This window comes from Mercenaria mercenaria, chromosome 4, assembly GCF_021730395.1.
Source record: "Mercenaria mercenaria strain notata chromosome 4, MADL_Memer_1, whole genome shotgun sequence".
Classification (NCBI taxonomy): domain Eukaryota; kingdom Metazoa; phylum Mollusca; class Bivalvia; order Venerida; family Veneridae; genus Mercenaria; species Mercenaria mercenaria.
The window spans coordinates 28,708,430-28,727,099 of NC_069364.1; the positions used below are offsets into that span (position 1 = coordinate 28,708,430).

At 34.7% G+C, this 18,670-nt stretch overlaps 1 pseudogene; it reads right to left on the reverse strand.

Moving 5' to 3' along the window:
- Window positions 1-330: 330 nt before the first annotated feature.
- Window positions 331-8,549, reverse strand: LOC123553310 (arylacetamide deacetylase-like; annotated as a pseudogene).
- Window positions 8,550-18,670: the final 10,121 nt, after the last annotated feature.

Below are 18,670 nucleotides of genomic sequence, written 5' to 3' on the forward strand. Positions count from 1 at the left end.
TTTTTCGATCAACAGAAATAATTTTAAGTTGAGTATACGCATTTATCTATTTGATCAAACATCAGTTTATCCTGTGAAAGCTGCAAATATTTCTGCCGTCAACAGGGATCACCATCCTATATTATATTTTAAGTCAGTACTGTATATGCCTGAAAACTAGGATCGAGTACTTTAATTACAAGATAAAGGTATACAAAGTCATTTTATGTATTATAACATGAAGCGACAAAACGAAGGACACCAATTCTTTATATTACAGTAACACTTACATGATTATAATAAAATATATACTACAAGGCATACAGTTTACATCGTCATTTTAATCAGCGCCTATATACATAACTTCTCCATTACATAATACTGTCACAAAAAGAATTGATTTTTCATTTTAACATTCAACTTACTCAAAACATATACACAAATACGATGAATTTGGCACACATTAAACACTAGTAGCTACTACTGGTGTGAGCATAGTGTAAACACTTCATACATGTTCAATAAGAACGTCGAGATCACTGAATATCAAAAACTGGTTAACATAATTATAGTAATGAAAAAGTTAAAAAGATGTAAATGAAACATTGTATATCTCGTGATTTAACAGACGTTTGGAGTATCAGATGATGTATTTAAAGTTGTCGTGTAACATTTTGTTTACCGTGATATATTTGATGACAGGAGTGGAGTGAAATGGTAGTATAGTGATATAATAATATAATGTCCGTGATTTTTAATCATGTTTTACATATTTACCAAATAACATTAGTACACTTTTCAAATGGTTCTGGTTTGTTAAATAATTCGACTAAATCCTAAATTTTGAATTCCTTACCCTATTGGCTTCCATAACAAGCTAAATATTTAAAGGTGAAAAAATGAAATTGACATATAATATAATATTAAAATCATTAATGGAATGTTGATTATTGACATATTGTATAGATTCTAATGGTGGAATGAAGAAAAGCGATAACAGATTTTCTGATAGTCTGTAATAAGCTGGCTACACTATTAAATTTGGTGAATTAATTGTCATGCAACATTTTATTTTGATCATAGTTACCTTTGTACTTTCCAGGAATATTAATTTAACCTTTCTGTAAACTATTTTATAATAATGATAATTATTATAATAATAATAAACAAATATATGGTCCTCAAACTTAAAACGCAAAGATTTTAAAATCCAAGCTTCGATACCTATATGTAACATATATAGTAAAATTGAAACATACTTTGTGCCAACCAATTCAAAATGAGATGAAAATAAAGTTTTAAGAGCATGTTGAATTTACAAAAAGAACATGATCTGGCACTATCGGAAGTAAAACGTGACAAAAATAAAAATTAAAAGTATAAAGAATTCACGCGCTAAAATCATAATAACTGTTACTATTACATAATAAGATTTTTTCCTGATTACCTCTCAATGATGTATTTATTATTTGTTTTTGTTTTTGTTGGGTTTAACGTCGCACCGACACAATTATAGGTCATATGGCGACTTTCCAAGTTTTATGGTGAAGGAAGATCCCAGGTGTCCCTCCGTGCATTATTTAATCACGAGCGGGTACCTGGGTAAAACCACCGACATTCCGTAAGCCAGCTGGATGGCTTCCTCACATGAAGAATTCAACGCCTCGAGTGAGGCTCGAACCCACATCGAGGAGGGGCAAGTGATTTGAATTCAGCGACCTTAACCACTCGGCCACGGAGGCCCCATGATGTATTTAAATGTAATATATGTACTATATGTATTTGTAGTATTCTTTTTAATGAACAATGTCACGTTTTCATATGAGCACATGCATTTTGCTATGATGATTCAGTCATAAAATTCCAGACAGTATATTTTTCTACAACTGCAAATTCTTTAAATAGTTAACTAAAGTATAGGCTTTTATTCTTACACTCATATTTTCAGTGTCTCATTCAAAAACTTAGCAAAACGTATGTTTTCTTGTCGTATACTCTTATCCAGCGAAACAAAGTTAAGATATCCATGCTAACTTTTACCCCGGCTCTTTCAAGTCGTTTGGCTGCAATTAGACCATCATCTCTTAGAACATCGAATTATACGTTAAATATGTAGGTGGGAGGAAGAAGTCGAAGGTCATCATCGGAAGCCATTAAAGGTGCAAACAGAGGATTTGTAATTTTCTCTGTTATTTCATTTGGTACTTTAATCTCATTGCTGTTTTCATCACTTGTCTTTTCCGATGTTTTATACTGATTTTCGTTTCTTATACTGGTTGGCAAAAGGTCTTTGCTGACGTAGGCTGCGTATACTGTGTCTTTTAGTTCAGTGTTTACATGTTTATTGTTGTAAAGCATATCGTAGTACTCCAGGTGACCAAACCCATAGAGAAGCCAGTAAAAATCATTGCTTGCTTTGTTAGCAATCCGGGTCCAGTGTCGTACTTTCTGTAACACGGCAGGTCAAAGTCAAATGCCTGAAGGGCTGGATAGTCTAAAGACATAAATTTAAGACTTGGTAAGTCCTTTTCTTTTGAAAGTTTGAGGGCAACAGCCATAGCCAAATTTCCCCCAGCACTGTCGCCTGAAATGAATAGAAAATTTGGTTACGTATAAAATAACTGGAATAAACTTTCACAATAATTATGCAAATATCAACAAGTTTTTGCAACTTACAGACCCGGTCAAACATAGAAAAACACATTTATTTATATATCCTTTCTAAACATATACGAAATATTATTTCCATTAAAGGAGCTACCGGTTTCTTCAGTTAGTGTAACTACATAGTAAAATGTTTATATCGAGAATTCAAATTATCTTGTTTGACCTTTCTTTGTTTTGAATAACGTGATCCGAATGTACCTTTAATGCCGATCAGATTTTCATCTACTCCGTAGTCTCTTGCATGTATAAGAAAGTATCTGGTCGTAGTCAAGCAGTCTTCCAAAGGAATAGGGAAGAGATGTTCCGGGGCAAGCCTGTAACTGCAAGATATAATAATATTGTCTCAAATTCAATTCTACTTTAATTTTATTCATGTACAATATAAAAATAGTTATAAAAATACAATGAATTACTAAAATTCATATGAACAAAATAAACATTACAATTAGACCCTTTTGCAAATGAAATATGCAGGATAAGTAGAAGTACCTTAATAGCACTGCTGGCGGCAAGTGATTTTGTCTTTGCGACCAGTGCAAACCAAGATCATCCTTCACATCATGGTCTGCACTGTCCGCTATTCAGTCAGTAAATTTTCAGTGAACACCCCTTCGAATGATAAATTGTACTGCCCAAACTGAATGACAGACCAGCCCGTTTTAGAAATGTAATTAAATGTTGGTGAATACTGCACACTTCCTTAATGTACAAGAGATTAATTATCCCATTATGGTCTTGAATACATAAGATAGTCTAAGTAACAGTACCTAATTCATCTCCATTAGAATCCGTACACATTACAACTTATTTTTCTCTGGCTTAACTGCTACCCTGGTGCGGCTAGGAAACTAACGTGTTTATAAAAGCTAGTATCTTGTAAGAATTTCAATTTGAAATGATTGTTCATTTCTTCTGTCGTTAGTTATCAGAAGTTTCGTCCAGCTCTCGGTAAAGTAATTCCAGAAAACTCAATGTAAAACATAGATTAATGTTATACTTAGACTATTTATATAGATATGCCTAAGAAAGGTAATATGCTAACAAATGTCATTAGTACTGGCAAACTGTTTTACAGGCACTTTCAAAATGGGTCGGGATGGGGTAGGGTAGAAGAGGCAGGGTTGGGAGTTTAAGGGGGATGGGATAAATGGGCGAGTGCGTTTTGCCACTGGCCGTTCTAGAACGATGCCTCACTGTCTTTCTTTGTTTGATTTGTTCTCACTGTTTACATGTATGGGTATAGTGCACGTAGCAAACATTGACGCATTTTTGTTTTACGGCGGTTATTACTTTCGAACAGTGCCGTTGTGTTTCAATGTGCTTATTGCAAGATAGATTATGCACATCGTAGTACTCAAGTCATGAAATGCAACTTTATTTAGCTTTATTCAAACTATAAACCTGGCGACATAAGGACCCATCCACCACCATGGTAATGAACTATTCCGGGACGGAGGTCATCCGTATATCCAACTGGCTTGAACACAATCACTTCTACTCCATCCATTGTCGTTGTATATCTCTACCAATAAAAAAGCAATTGTATGGTTTTATATTCATTATTATCATTAAACTATGGTATTGTAACATTGAAAATACATCAGTCTTAACCGGGAATCGAGCCCGGGACCTCTCCCACTTAAAGGGACACTCTACCAAAAGCTAGTTCATATAGCTCATATAGTAAGGCAGTATCAGTGCAACCTTATACTCTAACATACTACATACATACATCTCTTTTTAAAATTTTAAGATTCGATTTAGAATTCTTGGAATTTGAATCCAAAGGTGTCAATTCATATGTACTCATCAGTAATTTACGTTTGGCTCTAACATAACATATTGGAAATACTTCAGCCCTGACCACAGGAATCGAACCCGGGACCACTCACACTTCAAGCGGACACTTCACTATACAATCTAGCTCATATATCATGTCAATATAAGTGCACCCTTATACCCTACCCAACCGCAGAGGTATTAACTTTAAATCGGGTTTAAAGTTAACATAATCATTAGATCAAGGTTTGAACGTGTTTAAGCGTTTTAATAGTTTTAATATATAGGACCATGTATTGTATCATATCCGCCTACATTCTGTAGCTTGCTCCTCTACAAAGTAAGAGCAAATGAAATTTGCATTGTGATTACCTATGAGATAATAAAAAGTAAACAACGAAAAAGACTAATGTTATATTGCATCTGAAAAAAATATTATGACGTTTAGTTTAAATATTTTCTTACTGCGTGTTGCGGTTTTAAATACGTAAAATAAAATGTGCTGTTTTCAAGTTCCGTGTATATTTACCTCGGCGTTAGGCGATTTCTTGTCCATAAAAGTTATGATGTTCAACATTGATCTCGTGCTGTTAAGAGGCGAAACTCCAAAATATCCACCAATATGACTCTGAAAGAAGACCAAATGAGCCGTGCCATGAGAAAATCAACATAGTGGCTTTGCGACCAGCATGGATCCAGACCAGCCTGCGCATCCGCGCAGTCTGGTCAGGATCCATGCTGTTCGCTAACAGTTTCTCCAATTGCAATAGGCTTTGAAAGCGAACAGCATGGATCCTGACCAGACTGCGCGGATGCGCAGGCTGGTCTGGATCCTTGCTGGTCGCAAACCCACTATGTTGGTTTTCTCATGGCACGGCTCAAATATTGTTTCAAGATCACCTTAACCCTGGAAACTTCAAAATCTGTTTAATACATTTGAAATAACTTACAGGATAACAAGTATGCATTTGGTGTCTTGTACGTTTTATTTGCACCAACGTTTTGTTTTTATTCTAAAAGTCATAAGTCACTTATTTGGCTATGTATAAAAATATCTCAAGCTTTGTAAAAATTATTTATTACAATTCATTTTTCAAGTCATTCAGTAAGACATTAACATGCTAAAGTTCCATCTCAGATTCGGTCTCAAAGTCGCAGAGTTTCACTTGTTAAAAATAAAGCATACTTATTGCGACTGAACCACAGATTGAGCTAAATAAAGATTTTTAATCTCGGATGAAGGCTTAAAGGTAATATTATCAAGTCCAATCTTAGTATGTATCAGTTTCATCAGAAAACGGCCTTCATCATCAGTATTAAGACCACAGGGCTAGTTCACAACACATTATAGTGACAATTTACAATATGTTTGAGAAAAATATTTATACCAAAACACCGATGCATTTGAAGGCAAATCATTGAAAGTCTTCAACCCTCGGTTGCTGGCAGTTTCAGGATAGACTGGTCGTGCATAGAAAGCTGCAAATGCTACTTCGACTCCTGTACCCAACAGTGCTTTGTAGATGAAAAGTGCCCTCTCTGTACTGGGAAATCTAAAAGGCATTAAACCAGTCTTAGATTAGAAAGTGATACTTAATTTCAGCTTAAAATTAAACAGAATGAATGCATGTTCTTAAGTGGGATTTTTCTTTGGTTAGTTTTCGTTTAAATTCTAGATCTAGATTCAGTTGAAATGTACTACTTATAATATTAGTATCAATTAAGAGCTCGCGCTTTGCCTTTTATTTAAGAAATAATAAATCTGTTCCTATATTTTATCAGTTAATAAAATATGGGCAGGAGTTTGGATGCGTAATAATTTAATCACGAGTGCGTAGCACGAGTGATTTAATTATTCGCATCCAAACGACTGCCCATGTTTTATTAATTGATAAAATTATTGGAACATGTTTATTATTTCGATTCTAACAACGCAAATACTTCGCATTTTACAGTACTACATTTTCAGCGTAATACGTCATTCGGGTCATATGCTGTTACAATTTACTCCCTATGGTTAGAAAGAGAAGCATAGCCAATGGAACGTATAGCTATTTGTTTCTTTTTATCAGAATTTTGAGAAGTATTTATGAATTAGAAATCTAACAGCTCGCAAACTAATTATGAAGAGAATCATCAAATTAAGTGAGTTGACCCAGTGTTACAAGTTACGAGCTTAACTTTATATGACGTCACATCATTATGACGTCATACTTTATGTCATACATTTATGACGTCACCGCTAAGTCTTAATTAAGCTAATTGAATTCGCTCGTAGAGATCAACACGTGTTTTACGGCCCTACACATAAGTCAGTATGACTTTTTATCATATTTGTGTTTTTGAAATGTTGTTTTCAACCGTTTGGCCCTTAAATAATTCGTATGTAATGGAACTGAAGTAGAATCTCTTATGTCACAATCATAGAGGGTGAAATGTAACAGCCAACCATATTTTATCGTAGATTCATGTATAGGCGATTTCGCTATATGTTTATATAGCAATTGCTGCAGATCGTGTTAGAATTACTGTTATGTTACAGTCATAGTTTTGCAATGGTACAAGTTTTGAGAGATAAATACTTGGAACAGTCAGTTGTACAAATTACATTTTTTGATTCTAAATGATGTCCAAAACGTTTCTATTTGTTACTCGAAAAGTACATCAAGACAGCAGAAACATGTACATTTGTTAGGTGCATTCTTTCATTTTACACTTTTACTGTTGTAGGGAACAAAAATGCACTATATAGTAGTTTAAAACCTGTTCATTTCAATAAGTTCTATATATATGCAGTTATAGCAAAAGTCTTTATCTACCTAATGCAGGGACATACTATCCAGGGTGGTAACCCACGTGACTCTCCGGTATCTTACACACAATTCAAGTAACTTGTTTGCTTATAATTTCGTTATTATTTGACAGATTTTAATAACATAAAAAGCGTCGAAGACAGGAAAATGGGGGCTTTTCTTGCCACAAAGTGTCTTCAAGACATCCTTGATACTTCTTATCAAACACTTCGTCAAATTGTTTTTTACTGATCAAATGTGCACACAGGAAGTAGAGCGAAGCGTTTGAAGACAGTAAAGATAAAGTCTGTCAGACTATTTTGTGACGAGGAAAGCACTCGTTTTCCTGACTTGGACTCTTTTTATTTCATTATAATTAATTAAGTAACAAGTAAAATTCAAACAAAAATGTCACACAAATCGAGCGATGTTTTCAAGTGTACGACTGCGAAAATTCAAGTAGGTTTGCCACCCTTTAACTACACTATTCTGCATGTGGACATTTAAATGATTTGGTTTAATCGTCTCTTTCAATTAGAAGATATTACACGAGTGTTTTTCATACTAGTTGAATAAGATAATACTATGCGAGGCTTTGTCGAACATTTTATCAGTTTGAATCATTCAATGTGGAAAGACACAAATGTATTTTTTATCACATTATTAAAGCTTTTCCTTCTGAAAAAAACACATTTCTTCTTTCTTTACCTGAAAGAACAATCAACCCGTCATCAAACTATATTATAATAAGGGTTGTGATTACCACGTGCTGTACATATATTACGAGCATTTTCATCATCGAGTGGGATTTTACGGCGAATCGACACAAAGAGGCCAATTAATGCAGAGAAGGAGTTAAATTTGAAAATCCTTACTATTAGCATTGTAAACACTTAAATCAATTGTAAACATAGTAATGTTAAGTATTTCATTGAAGGATACCTAAAATAGGCGTAAAACGTACGAAAGTGCATGCAGTTACGGGGAAAATGACCTTGATCCCGCTAGCCTCTGCAGTTGTTTGGTTCTGGTTACTGGCCGTTAATATGAGATTTTGCAACTTAGGGTCGATATGTCGCTAAATTTCTACATCAGTCTCACTGTAAATGTGTAATCACGCACGCAATCCAGTATTTGAAACTCGGTTAAAAGTTTATACAAATAAAACTCAATTGAAAAGAATGTATCGTATTCAAAATCATACCTTTTATTCGCATAAAACAGCCAAAGTTGCAAAATAGAAAATTATCACATGATTTCATAAAATCGGTCGCCGATATGAACAAATAAATGTGTGTACAAGTCAGTTCGGTACACATTTCACTGTTTAAGCTCGTCAGTATATCAGTATCTGATGAATTATAATTTCACAAGATAAAGTAAATACTATGCCCCAACGATAACTTGATATTTACAAACATGACTATAAATAGATTAAAATGGAACATAGGGTATTCAACATTTTTCTAACATGTTACAACCTAAATATTTCTACATTTTGTACCAATTGCAAATTAGCTCAGTGGTAAAGCATACAGTCCATGTTAAACTGATGTTTTGCCGTGTGGGTTCGAAACTCAGCATAGACATTAAATTTTTATTTCTCATAAACATTTAGATTCCTTCATAAACTAATGTGTCAACACAACAGAGAAGTATCTTAAGCCGATATGGCAGATCAGAAAAGTTTAGCATTATATTAAAGATGATATTGACTAAATGCATGCATTTAAGCCATGCAAATAATAAACATACTGTTGTGTTATATAAAAGCATACATACAAATACAAACCATCAAAGAAAGAAACAAAAATACGGAAACAAAAAAAGAAAACGAAAAGGAAAAAAAACACAAAAAGTCCAAAATTGAAAAAAAAAAACTCACGAAGATTCGAACCCACAAACTGATTTGCTTACATTCAATTTTTATCTGCGTTTTACCCGACTGAGCTATGTTTCCATATAATCATAGTATATTTAAGATGAAAGAAATACTAATATTTACTTAGAAGGTAATGTGTAAGCATTATATGGGTTGGTATTTCATCGGTTATCATGAAATAGAATCGTCCTCGCGTTTCGGCGGGAACCTTGTTATCGTTGGGGATTAGTACGTTGATATAACGGGTACGGTTTTCTGTCCAACATAGTTAGTAGAAATAATTTCAAATAAGAAACAAGGAGTTTTGTTTTCAAAACGAAAAATGATCATGACGAAAACTTTGAAAGTTAAGATTTTTAGGTTTTTAAGTTTATTCTAGCATAAAACTGCTGTTCCTGACATTTTCCTCTATCTATTCCACTGTGCATCTTTCTCGATTATTACTAACACAGCATCAATGTCTTTGCCAGACACAGCAGTCAGAAGGCGCACAGGACGGGCCTCATCTTTGGTGCTGGTTTAGAGATAACCATCGGGCAACAGAACGGTATGGCAGCGCATTGTCACCGTACCCTTTTAACAAGTCGGCTTTAATTTCTTACGCGCCGATGCCAAACAGTCAGCGTATCTTACAATCTGCTCTTTGCTTAAATTGCAGCTACATTCAGCCATTTTGAGTCAGTATGGTACTTCAAATGTGCTTTTGCATGTGATTTTAGTGCAATTTCCGATCAGTTGGACAGAAAAATCAATACTCTTTTCATTTCTGTGTCGATCCAGTTTTGATGTTTTCGCCAGGAAAGTAATTTTTAGCAATAATTTACTGTTCTTTTTGAAATAATGGTGTCCATTTTTTTCTCCTGTTTTTTTTCTTTGTTTTCTTTTTCTCTTTTTGTAAATGATGTCAGATTGCGCGTGCAATCTCACGGAAATAGTCTTCTTTGATCGGCATTTGTAAGTTTCTTTTTTTTTCTTTCCATACAAAATATATAGTGAATGTAGTGAATATTGTCAGGTACAATGAGACTTCAATGGAAGTATTCCTGTCAGTTGTTAAAATGTTAGGCAATTGGTCAAGACCGAGTAAAAAGCAAGACATAAAAATATGGATAACCGGCCGGACTAATTAATACTGAATCTTTACCACAGTCTGCTTGAACTGGTCAAGGTTAGGTACAACTGCAATATTAATAGGAAGTTGGTTCCAAAAGGTGATATTCAGTGCTTGTGATAATATGTTGCAACTTGTAGCTGTCTGATAATGGATGTATATGCTTGGTTAGTCTGAGAGGTATTTGTATGTAAGATAGGAGGCAACTTGCTAACAACATTGTGGCATATTTTGTAGAACATGATGACTCTGATGTATCACCCCCTGTGTTGTGGAGACCGTCGGCCCAGATTTTTTCGCATAATCACGTCTCACCCAGCGTGCGGCACGCCTTTGGCCATTTCAGATTTGTAAATATATGTCTTTGTGTATGAGCTCCAGATGGTAGAAGCATACTCCAACTAGGGCCCGCTATGCCAGTTCTTATACATTTTCATAATTGGTAGTAATGATTTGCTTGATGAGTTGTATTGGCATTTGTTGTAATTCTTGAGATGTGAGTGTTAAGTTTAGGTCCTAAGAAAGATCTAGTACAAGATGTTTTGAGTTAGGGACTGACTCTAACATTTGGTCATGAAGATATTGTTTATTTTCAATGCTCTATTTATTTTTATGTATAATCATGAACTTAAGATTGATCACAAGACATACGAGAACCCGTTTAATTACGTATTTTTATCTGGGGTAGGGGCAGAGTAATGTAATTCAGCGTAATAATTTCGCCCACGGTAACAGAGTTTTAAAGGCTATTTTGATCTAAAAGTAGAGTTTATCTTAAAATGAAGATTTACAGAAACAAATACTCATAAATAAAGTTTTCATCATCATATTACTTTTTAGTCAAATTATATTGCTTGGGTTTTACATTAGACAAGATTAAAGCATATTTTTTATTTAAAACTCAACGTCATATTTGTCGCTCTGACATAACTTTAACGTAAATATCGAGTCTAAGATTAAGTGATCACCACAAATTATATACCATTTTAAATGCAGATACTTGTTGACTGAACAGAACGATTTACGAAAACAGTCCGACGGACGTGAAATCACGGTTCATCAAAAATGGACGTCTAAGGTTTGCGGAGAAAAAAGTTACAGAAATATCAAAAATGTAAAATACGCATTATATGAGGAATATGCTGGATTTTAAATTAAACAAAATGTCAAAACGGAACCCAATAACTCCTGAATTTAGGCGCATTCGACCTTAATTATAGCAAATTGTGTCCACTTAATGCATTTAAAGATACCAAACGCTTCGGATTTTTTTGCACCAGTGGCACGTTATATAATATATTGAAATATACTTAGTACTAAGATTTCACTTTTTAATACGCTTTCATTGTTTATATATAAACGTCTTGTCATGGAACAACATGTTTGTTCTTGTTTTGTATAAAGTTCTTTAAGAACCAGTAAAACACTAAATGGTGCAGCTGATAAGCTAAACACAATGGCCAAATCATAATGTCTCAAACGTATCTGCAGACGTCGAATTATGGTACAAAATTTACGCATGGGGGGTGGGTGAAATAAAATCACATGTACAGAAAAAACTAAGTCGGTGACCCCCCCCCCCCCCCCCCCCCCCCAGTTTTATTTGTCATTTGGACTCGGTACACATTTTAAACACCGTTTATTAAAAACAAAATCAAAAATTGAATTCAGGATTTTGTAATATGCTGATTTAAAGCCGAAAAATGCTGCGAAACTGAACGTGAATGTTTAGTCAAAAATGGCGATTTTCTTTCCATTTTTCAAATATTTGTCGGTGTAAAACAATGATTTTTACATCACCATAAAGGAAAAATAATTCTCGTCGAATAATGTATAATTTAAGAAAAAACATTTATTGGCTGGTGCCGTTGCAGTACCCGTAACAATTGCCAAGGATACGCGGCAACGTCAGTTTCAAAAACGGGCTTTGGTTGCCAGAAGCAATGTTGTTACCAAGGTAGTCTGCGTGTTCAATCAGCTGGGTTTCGGAGGCACGCTTCTGTCTAAAACCAAGTTGAAGATCATACAGAATATTGTGAGAGCTGAAGTGTGGGAACAACGATATATATGTTTATGGATTTTACAGAGTATAAAGGTGGGAGAGATTGACTTAAGGTTTGCTTGGCCATTGGTGTCACCTTTCTTACATACGGTTTGACTTTGTTCAAGTTTTGCGGGAATTTCTGAAAGGAACGGTTATGATATCTATAGTTTCATGCCTTAGTTCCTTTAGCTGTGTCGCTAGGTCTGATCTGATCTGGTATTGCAGCTTTGTTGGTGTTAAGATTACCAGGAAGTATTATATAACACCAGATTTGCTGTTGGAATTGACACACATTTTGGGATACTCGCAATGTTGCTGAGGATTTAGGTATCCTGGCGTTTTGATGCATATTTGGTTCACGGATAGTAAAAATTTAATAGAGAAAACTGATTGAAACTGTTTATTCAGTATGTTTTGGACCAATGTGTTTAGATTTAAGACAGCCAGGTGTTTAGTTTTTGACGATGAGACACCTTGTGAGGCCTGTTTCGTATGTTTAATAAGTGTGTATGATCTTTAGAGGAAAAAGTAGCTCGTGTGTCTGTTTCATCAGAATCAGCAATATCAAGTATGTTTTCTAGAAATGCGCTTTACGATTCATTTATTTTAGTTTTAATAATATTTTTACTTTTCATGAATTTGCATCACTAAGTCTTGTCATGGTTAGATTTGCTTCTCTTCATTTTATTTTGGTACAGATGATCTCTCTAACTGATTAATTCTATATTTATAGTTACTTGGGAAAATGTCTTCTGAGCCAGTTTCCAAGGGATCTACTTTCCAGATTTTATTTAATTCACAACTGAGGGTATTAAGTGCTGTGTGAAGGCCGTAAAAAGTCGCCCCGACTTCATCTCAGTGTTGTTATAGTTTCTGGTCCTTCGGGATCATTGATTTCAACTCATTTAGATTTGAAGATTGAAATTGTGCTTGTAAAAATGTATGTTTTGTTGTATTTTGACGCGATATTGTAATGGTATATGGACACAGTTTCTTATTCTTTTTGTAAAGATTTTCGTAAACCACACAATGCTATGCTAAATGTCGGTCACTCATGGGATGCACGGGTTTATCAAGTTGTCTTACAATCCTTTCATCCGAAAAAATATTGACAGTAGGTCTTTCTTTTCTCGTGCGAATCACCTCGCGTTAACGATTTTACAGGCGCATAAGTAAAATATTTTATACACCGAAATTGTACAACAGAGAGTGCACCCATAAAGGTTTTAGAAAATATCATTAGAGTGTAGATATTTATGTGATGTATTGGAGAACAATATCCTCCTAAACTGTAGTCCAATGATTTTATTCACTCTCACTCAATGCTTAATTATATATCATTTTCGTATGCATGCAAATATATTGTATTTTAAAAGAAGATGAGCTGTTTATGCTTAATTCTAATAAAATGTATGTTTTGTTCTGTTGTGTTTTGTTTTTAGAAACCCCTGTCTCCCGACTTTTGAAGTATTTTCTTTTTATCATTTTAATGACAAAAATGAATATAAAGCATGTTGGTTATGTGACAGATATTAGTTGTTTATTTTGGTTTTTATTGTATTTCTAATTAAATCTTTCTTTTATTATGATCATGGCTCTCTCTTTTCTTACTATGATTTTTAAAAAGTTAATTAGATTTTCTATTATATATTATATTTTATTACTAAAGGCGTTGTATTTATTTTTTATTTCATTTCAGTTAATTGTCTTATATTTTCAGTATATTTCTTTGATTATTTTACCTAACCTAATTATTAAAAGTTAACCATTTCCAGTAACTCCTTCAAAATTCGTGATGATTTTAAAAAGCAGCTTTCAAAGTCAAATATTTCATAACAAAAATACATGTCAATATAGCACCAAGTACCAATTTGACTAGTTCTATATGGCCACAGTAAATAGAGGTCAATATAGCACCAAGTACCTATCTGACTAGTTCTATATGGCTGCAGTAAATACATGTCAATATAGCACCAAGTACCAATTTGACTAGTTCTATATGGCCACAGTAAAAGGAGGTCAATATGGCACGAAGTACCCATATGACTAGTTCTATATGGCCACAGTAAATACACGTAAAAATTTCAACAAATCCTCTTCTGACTAGATGACTATTCTTATAAGTGTCCTCCGGCCAAAGTGCTATATTAAGATTTATTTACTGTAGCCATATGTTACTAGTGATGAAAGTAAGATTGTTATCATATTTAAGTGTTTTCACTTTGGCCAGATGACACTAATAAGAATAGTCACCTAGCCAGAAGAGGATTTGTTGAAATATATATTTACGTCTATTTACTGTGGCTATATATGACTAGTCAGTATTTAGTTCTATATAGACGTCTAATCACTGTAGTCATTGGTGACTAGTCACAAAATAGTTCCTGCTATATCTAAATGTTTTCACTGCGGCCATAGGTAACTAGTCAGTGGCATATTTACAGCTATTTGGAGGCTTCTTACACTGACCATTTAGGCGCAGTCAGGGAAGTATTTGATCCTATATTAAATAAGTGTACTTACTGCGGCCAAAGGGCAGTAGTCAGAAGCGTATTTGGTGCTATATTGACGTCTATTTACTGTGGCCAAAGATGCCCAATTTGAAGGGTATTTGATAATTTTAAAATTAATATACCAACAATATATACTATATGGCCACAGTAAATAAATGTGATTATTTGATAATTTTAAAATTGATATACCAATAATATATACTATATGGCCACAGTAAATGATTTGGTCATTTTAAAATTAATATACCAACAAATACCCTTCAGATTGGTCATCTTTGGCCACAGTAAATAGACGTCAATATAGCACCAAATACGCTTCTGACTACTGCCCTTTGGCCGCAGTAAGTAACTTATTTAATATAGTATCAAATACTTCCCTGACTGCGCCTAAATGGCCAGAGTAAGAAGCCTCCAAATAGCTGTAAATACGCCTCTGACTAGTTACCTATGGCCGCAGTGGAAACATTTAGATATAGCAGGAACTATTTTGTGACTAGTCACCTATGACTACAGTGAATAGACGTCTATATAGAACTAAATACTGACTAGTCATATATGGCCGCAGTAAATACACGAAAATATTTCAACAAATCCTCTTCTGACTAGATGACTACTCTTATTAGTGTCCTCTGGCCAAAGTGAAAACACTTAAATATGATAACAATCTTACTTTCATCACTAGTAACATATGGCTACAGTAAATAAATCTTAATATAGCACTTTGGCCGGAGGACACTTATAAGAATAGTCATCTAGTCAGAAGAGGATTTGTTGAAATATTTACGTGTATTTACTGAGGCCATATAGATCTAGTCAGATGGTACTTCGTGCCATATTGACCTCCTTTTACTGTGGCCATATAGAACTAGTCAAATTGGTACTTGGTGCTATATTGACATGTTTTTACTGCAGCCATATAGAACTAGTCAGATGGGTACTTGGTACTATATTGACCTTCATTTACTGTGGCCATATTGAACTTGTCATATCGGAACTTGGTGTTATATTGACCTTCGTTTACTGTGGCCATATTGAACTAGTCATATCGGAACTTGGTGTTATATTGATCTTCATTTACTGTGGCCATATAGAGCTAGAGCTATCACTAAAGGTGATGAATGTACCCCCCGCATGCACTGACACAGTACATTGCAATTTGACGCACACAAGATTGCATAATTATGTGGACTGTATGTATATAGACTGTATGTATACAGTATAGTAACAAAAAACAAAGTCCCATAACTATGCAGAATATTTATCTAAAAGAATGTAACATGCACCATGCACAACTAGGGTTGGTACTGATCATTTGTGTGAAGTTTCATTAAATTGTGTGTAAGGGTTTGGTAGATTTGGCACGCACAAGATTGCATATGCAGACTGTATGTACAAAGTATGTTAACAAGAAACAAAGTCTCATAACTCTGCAATTTTTGTCGCTGAAAGAACCTAACATGCCCCATGCACAACTACTGTTGGTACTGATCACTTGTGTGAAGTTTCATTAAATTGTGTCAAGGGGATGAGGAGAGATGGTGCGCACAAGATTGTGTCTATGTATATAGTATAGTAACAAAAAAACAAAGTCCCATAACTCTGCAAATTTTTTTTCTGAAAGAACCTAACATGCCCCATGCACAACTACTGTTGGTACTGATCACTTGTGTGAAGTTTCATTAAATTGTGTCAAGGGGATGAGGAGAGATGGTGCGCACAAGATTGTGTCTATGTATATAGTATAGTAATAAAAAAACAAAGTCCCATAACTCTGCAATTTTTTTTTCTAAAAGAACCTAACATGTCCCATGCACAACTACTGTTGGTACTGATCACTTGTGTGAAGTTTCATTAAATTGTGTCAAGGGGATGAGGAGAGATGGTGCGCACAAGATTGTGTCTATGTATATAGTATAGTAACAAAAAAACAAAGTCCCATAACTCTGCAAATTTTTTTTCTAAAAGAACCTAACATGCCCCATGCACAACTACTGTTGGTACTGATCACTTGTGTGAAGTTTCATAAAATTGTGTCAAGGGGATGAGGAGAGATGGTGCGCACAAGATTGTGTCTATGTATATAGTATAGTAACAAAAAAACAAAGTCCCATAACTCTGCAAATTTTTTTTCTGAAAGAACCTAACATGCCCCATGCACAACTACTATTGGTACTGATCACTTGTGTGAAGTTTCATTAAATTGTGTCAAGGGGATGAGGAGAGATGGTGCGCACAAGATTGTGTCTATGTATATAGTATAGTAACAAAAAAACAAAGTCCCGTAACTCTGCAAATTTTTTTTCTGAAAGAACCTAACATGCCCCATGCACAACTACTGTTGGTACTGATCACTTGTGTGAAGTTTCATAAAATTGTGTCAAGGGGATGAGGAGAGATGGTGCGCACAAGATTGTGTCTATGTATATAGTATAGTAACAAAAAAACAAAGTCCCATAACTCTGCAAATTTTTTTTCTGAAAGAACCTAACATGCCCCATGCACAACTACTATTGGTACTGATCACTTGTGTGAAGTTTCATTAAATTGTGTCAAGGGGATGAGGAGAGATGGTGCGCACAAGATTGTGTCTATGTATATAGTATAGTAACAAAAAAACAAAGTCCCATAACTCTGCAATTTTTTTTTTAAAAGAACCTAACATGCCCCATGCACAACTACTATTGGTACTGATCGTTTGTGTGAAGTTTCATTAAATTCTGTCAAGGGGATAAGGAGAGATGGTGCGCACAAGATTGCGTCTACGGACAGACGGACGGACAGACAGACAGACGGACAGACGGACAGACAGACAGACAGACAACCTGAAACCAGTATACCCCCCTTACAACTTTGTTGTCGGGGGGTACAACTAGTCAGATAGGTACTTGGTGTTACATTGACCTCTATTTACTGTGGCCATATTGAAATAGTCCTATCGGAGCTTGGTGTTATATTGACCTTCATTTACTGTGGCCATATTGAACTAGTCCTATGTGAACTTGGTGTTATATTGACCTTCATTTACTGTGGCCATATAGAACTTATCAGTTAAGTACTTGGTGCTATATTGACCTCTATTTACTGTGGCCATACTGAACTAGTCATATCGGAACTTGGTGTTATATTCACCTTCATTTACTGTGGCCATATTCTACTAGTCATATCGGAACTTGGTGTTATATTGACCTTCATTTACTATGGCCATATAGAACTAGTCACATCGGAACTTGGTGTTATATTGACCTTCATTTATTGTGGCCATATTCAACTAGTCATATCGGAACTTGGTGTTATATTGACCTCCATTTAATGTGGCCATATAGAACAAGTCAGATAGGTATTTGGTGCTATATAGACCTCTATTTACTGTGGCCATATAGAACTAGTCATATTGGAACTTTGTGTTATATTGACCTTCATTTACTGTGGCCATATAGAACTAGTCATATAGGTATTTGGTGCTATATTGACCTCAATTTACTGTAGCCATATAAAACTAGTCAGATTGGTACTTGTTGCTATATTGACATGTATTTACTGTGGCCATATAGAACTGTTCGGATGGGAACTTGGTGCTATATTGACCTTCATTTACTGTGGCCATATAGAACTAGTCATACAGGTATTTGGTGCTATATTGACCTCAATTTACCGTGGCCATATACAACTAGTCAGATGGGAACTTGGTGTAATATTGACCTGCATTTTCCGTGGCCATATAGAACTAGTGATATAGGTATTAGTGCTATATCGACATCTATTTAATGTGGCCATATAGAACTACTGAGATGAGTAATTGGTGTTATATTGACCTGTATTTAGTGTGGCCATATGGAACTACTCAAATGGGTACTTGGTGCTATATTGTCCAGTAGCCACATAGAACTGGTCGAATGAGTACGT